The following is a 4,914-nucleotide window of genomic DNA, read 5'->3' as shown; positions in this document are numbered from 1 at the left end:
TTTGCAGACAAAAAAAAAAAACTTTTACACAGAAGTAAGAGTTTGCAGGGCATTCAAATCTTTCTGATTTTATGAGTCAAACCAATTTAAGAGCTACAGAAAGCGGGAAGAACAAAGACTTTGGTTGTATTTCCGGCATTCCCTATATACATCAGTCCACAAATCTTGTGACACAGGAGCCAGTGACTAAGAGGTTCTGTCATGGCTTGAACCAGTTTGCTGGAAGCCAGAGGACCATGAGACAGGAAAAGTTGGAGGACTTGCATATCCCCATCTGTCTTGCTGCAGATGTCCATATTCAAATGCTATGTGGGATACCTAGCCTTAGTGTACATCAAGAGGGAATGGTTAAATAAACTACAGCCACATCTATGCAGCCATGGAAAAGAATAATATCAAGTCCTCTGTACTGATGTAAAATGATCTTTAGGATATATAGGTAAGTAAAACAAAAACACATGATTTAGAACAGTATTTCTTATGCTCTCATTTATGTTAAAAAAGATATATTAGATTGAATGATATGACAATCCTGTTTTTGTAGGTCAAAAGTATTTAAACAGTGGCAATTTCATATGATTCAATCTACTATATACATGTAACATACATGCATTTGCTTGTATTATCATATAATACATATGAAGCTACTAAAAGGGGATGCATACTGGACAGGTGACTGGGGACTAGAAGTCTGGGGTAAAAAGGCACAGAATTTACTACCAAGAGCAATATTACTTTTGTAAAATAAAAATAATAAAAAGAAAAAAGAAATATACTTGATACTTTCAACTGAAGTTATAGCTTTCCCAATTTATGACAGATTCTTGATCCAAATATTTAAAACTTCAGTCAGATTTTCATTAAATTCTGATGTGAAAAAAAGAGTAATATTTACTTTTTGATTTTGAGACCACTAAGCAAAAAGGATGATTTAACCAAAATTAGCCCAACTGTACTGGTGAGAATGTGGCATGGATTGGAGATCGAGCAGATATTTAAACATGGAAGGAAGAAGCCAGCACTGCACATAGTTTTCTCTCTCCTTTCATTATTCCTCTCCTGTGGTACAAAACTCTGTGTTTTTTTTTTTTTTTTTGGCTTAAATGCATTTTATTTTTAGACAGCCTACATGACATGTTTAAAAAAAAAAAAAATGCCTTTGGCCCTGGCCGGTTTGGCTCAGCGGTTAGAGCATCGGCCTGTGGTACAGAGAGACCCAGGTTCAGTTCCTGTTAAGGGCACATATCTCGGTAGCAATTTGTCCCTAGCCCTGGTCGGGTCGTTTGGGTGGCAGCCACTCGATGTGTCCCTTTCACATCGATGTTTCTCTCTCTCTCTTCCTCTCTCTCCCTCCCACTCCGTTTGAACCAAAAATGGAAAAATGTCCTCGGGTGAGGGTAAAAAAAAAAAAAAAAAAAGCCTCTGCTTCAAATAAATTAGGGTCAAAATAAATTAAGAGCTCAAAATAACATCAGTCCTATTTGTCGTAGTCCTAGTGTGTGGATGAAAAGCAGCAGCCAGTTGTGATGACAAGTAATAGATCCAAATTGTCAAATTTATTAACATCATTTCATTTCTAAACCATCCTTAAAGGGAATCATATTTGGGGTCAAACCATCCTCATGGTAGTCCAGCAGAGCAACCATGCCATCTGGATTTATGTTTTTAGCAATAAAGAACTGTTAGTTATTGAATTAGTAAGGATGTGCTTGATTTGTTTTGCAGCTGCTGTCATGTAGGTTTTACTTTTTCTGGTCTCTGGTTTTCAAATTTTCCTTCTATTGATTTCATGTAATCTTAAATGTACTTCTCTTTTGTTGTTGTTCATCCTTACCTGAGGATATTTTTTTCCATTGATTTTTAGAAACACTGGAAGGGAGGAAGGAGGAGGAGAAAAAGGAGGAGGAGAGAAAGACACAGAGAGAGAAACAGATGTGAGAGAGACACATCAATTGGTTGCCTCCTGCACAGGCCCTGATCAGGGCCAGAATCAAACCTGCAAACCTGGTATATGACCTTGACCGGGAATCCAACTGAAGACCCTTCTGTACACCAGCTGACACTCTAACTACTGAGCACACTGGCCAGAGCTTGATGTACTTCTTATAGGTTTCTTTTGTGAAGCTGATTTCCTGCATATGATGGTTCATTATAATATCAACACCAGTGCTTACTGTGCTGTCAGTACCTTTGCCCTCTGGGGCTTCAGCAGAGGCATGTTCACCAATAAGCAAGTCATCAAGGTTATCCTCTGTCCTACTGATCATCTTCCCCTCCACCATGAAGCACAGACCATCTGCAATCTCCTGGCTCTTGTGGAATCAGAGAACATCTCATCATGTCTGAGGTCCGAGCAGATGATCATGATGGTAGCTAGAAGGAGAGGACAGAGGTGCTGGTAACAGGAACCTGGATCTTGGAGCCAGTGCTGTGCAGCTAGAGTAGTGCTGGGGGGTGGGGTTAGGATAAGCTGGGGGAAGGGGAATCTCTGATTTTTTTTTTTTAAGAAGATATGATGCAAGATGACCAGCAGAAGTGGTATGACTAATCACAGTGGTCAAACAAACCTCTACCTTGTTGAGCCAGAGAGAAAATATGGTTTAGATTTCAGTGATTTTGTTGTATTATAAAGGTGGTCAACTGTTGGGGCCCAAATGCCTATGGCCCACTCTGTCAGTTATGCAAATTCAGCTTTTGAAAATATTTGGAAATCAAAGAGGGGCTGTTATACTTTAACATAAACTAAGGTTATCTTAGAAGAATAGTTATCTCCATAGAGAATTCTAGCCCTAAAAAGAATAATATTTATGGTGGATTAATTACAGAAATGGCCCTAATTTGTTCATGTCTCCTTATTATGCCTTTGAGGGTTTATCACACTGACTATAGGCTTGGTCATATAACTTGCTTTGGGCAATGGGACAGTAGAAATGTGATGTAAGCAGAGACATGCCAGCACATCAGCACTGGCTCTCTTCTCACTGCTCTTGAGATCCTGCTGAGCTTCAATGTTGATTAAGTCTGGTGAGGGTTGAGAGACCACACAAATTAAGATGAGTTATTTTACACCAACCAGACCCCAGAAGACCTGGCAACTGACAGCAGACACATGAGTGTGCCCAGCCAACATCAACTGCATCTAGCCAAAATAAGTGGAATTACCCATCTGAGCCCATCACAAATGGCCATTTCTTAGGATAGTGACAAAACAAATGATGGTTGTTTTAAGCCATTATATTTTGGGCTCATTTATTATGGAGCAATATCTATCTGCTACAACATCCTTGCTTTTTAACATTTGATAAAAAATATAAAAAATAATAGACTTCTTTTTACCTAATCCAGTCAACTCTTGAATATCTGAATAAATGGAGGATAGAGGCATGATGGAAAACCAAAATGCACTAACAACCTCAAATTCTAAAAAGTTTTGAAAAAATTCTGGAGGTGGATGGTGGTGGTGATGGTTGCACAACAATGTGAATATACTTAATGCCACTGAAATGTACACTTAAAAATTATTGAAGTGGTAAAGTTTATGTTTATGTACATTTGACCACAGTAAAGAAAAAACAATTAAATTATCTGTTTCTAGTTTCAACTTCATTCTTCATTCTGGCCTGAATCAAGTAAAAAATAATAACAAAAAAGGACTCCTGTAGTTCTGATCTTACCCATTGCTCCTCCTTTGCCATGGATGCTAATGAGCAGTAAAAGGGAAAAGGTAGCAGCTGTGTGTGGGTGTTGGGGGTGGGTGGGATCAAGAGATCTGGATAATCAGTTTCTGGTTAATGAGTCAACTAGCATCAGGGGTCTACCATAGGTGAACAGTTTTCTCTCCTGCAGTCTTTTGATCAGTCTGAATTATAATCAGCTAAGACATGCTGTGGTTTCTCAGTTATGCACATCCAATACTTCATCCATACACTCTAAAGTAGTATGTGACCAACTCTAATGAATAAATCTTGTTTTTGAAAAATAATGTGTACTCTGCCTACTTCTAAAAATGAATTTGATGTGGTAGAAAGTCTACCACGATATCAGGAGCTGGTGGTTAGATTCTTCTAATACCTGCCATATTCCCTTGGCCTACCATGGAGGTCTCCTGTGAAGAGTGTCTGAACATGCCATTGGTTTTCCATGTTTTTCTAGGTGGACAGCCTAGAGGTGCTATGAAGTAAGGGCCCCCAGGAGTGACTTCTGACCCCCGAGGGACAGGAGATGGTGGACAAACTCAAGTTCCTTGATCCTTAGTGGAATAGCTAGATATGGTTCCACACAGTCACTTGGAGGTCCTCAGTTGGCCTTAGTGATACCCACCTGGTCATTGCCACATTTTCTGTTCTTTCTTCCAGTCCCATCACAGTGCTTTCTGGAATCACAAATAAGCTGCTTTCATCCAATTTCTCATTTCAGTGTCTACTTTTGAAAAGAAGGAATCCAAATACAACAGAGTTCCCACAACTGTATTCAAATCACTCTTAGCTTCTAAGCAAGTAATGCTAAGGAAAATACAAACCCTACTCATCAACAGAGCCAAGTTTGAACCATTAGTAATTAACATATCCTTCTTTTCCAATTAATCATCTTGGCATTATAGGAACTGCTCACTCCTCCTCCAGGTCACTGTCTGGGAAATCCTATCCTTCTAACTGGAATGAGTCACCCCCCCGTATCAGGGTTCATCTTGGGCTCTGGGGGAGTTTAATAAGGGTTATTAAAGATGGAAGTGTTAAGAAGGGTCCTGAGAGAAGACCAGCTTTCTCAATAAGAATGATGTGAGAAGTCTTGTGAAGGGTCCCTCCTACTTTATCCCACAAATGGATAAACAGAGATACTGTGTTTTCTTAGAGTTGTCAGTAGAACCCAAATGTACCAGTTAGGATATTTTTGGCAGTTTAAAAACATATCCAA

The 4,914-nt window shown here is 39.2% G+C and overlaps 1 pseudogene; it reads right to left on the bottom strand.

The window, feature by feature from the left end:
* Positions 1-1,565: 1,565 nt before the first annotated feature.
* Positions 1,566-2,365, bottom strand: LOC118618997 (annotated as a pseudogene).
* Positions 2,366-4,914: the final 2,549 nt, after the last annotated feature.

The sequence above is a fragment of the Molossus molossus genome, unplaced genomic scaffold, assembly GCF_014108415.1.
Source record: "Molossus molossus isolate mMolMol1 unplaced genomic scaffold, mMolMol1.p scaffold_m16_p_6, whole genome shotgun sequence".
Taxonomy (NCBI): domain Eukaryota; kingdom Metazoa; phylum Chordata; class Mammalia; order Chiroptera; family Molossidae; genus Molossus; species Molossus molossus.
The sequence above is the reverse complement of the archived record's forward strand: the minus strand, read 5'-3'. Positions and strand labels throughout refer to the sequence as shown.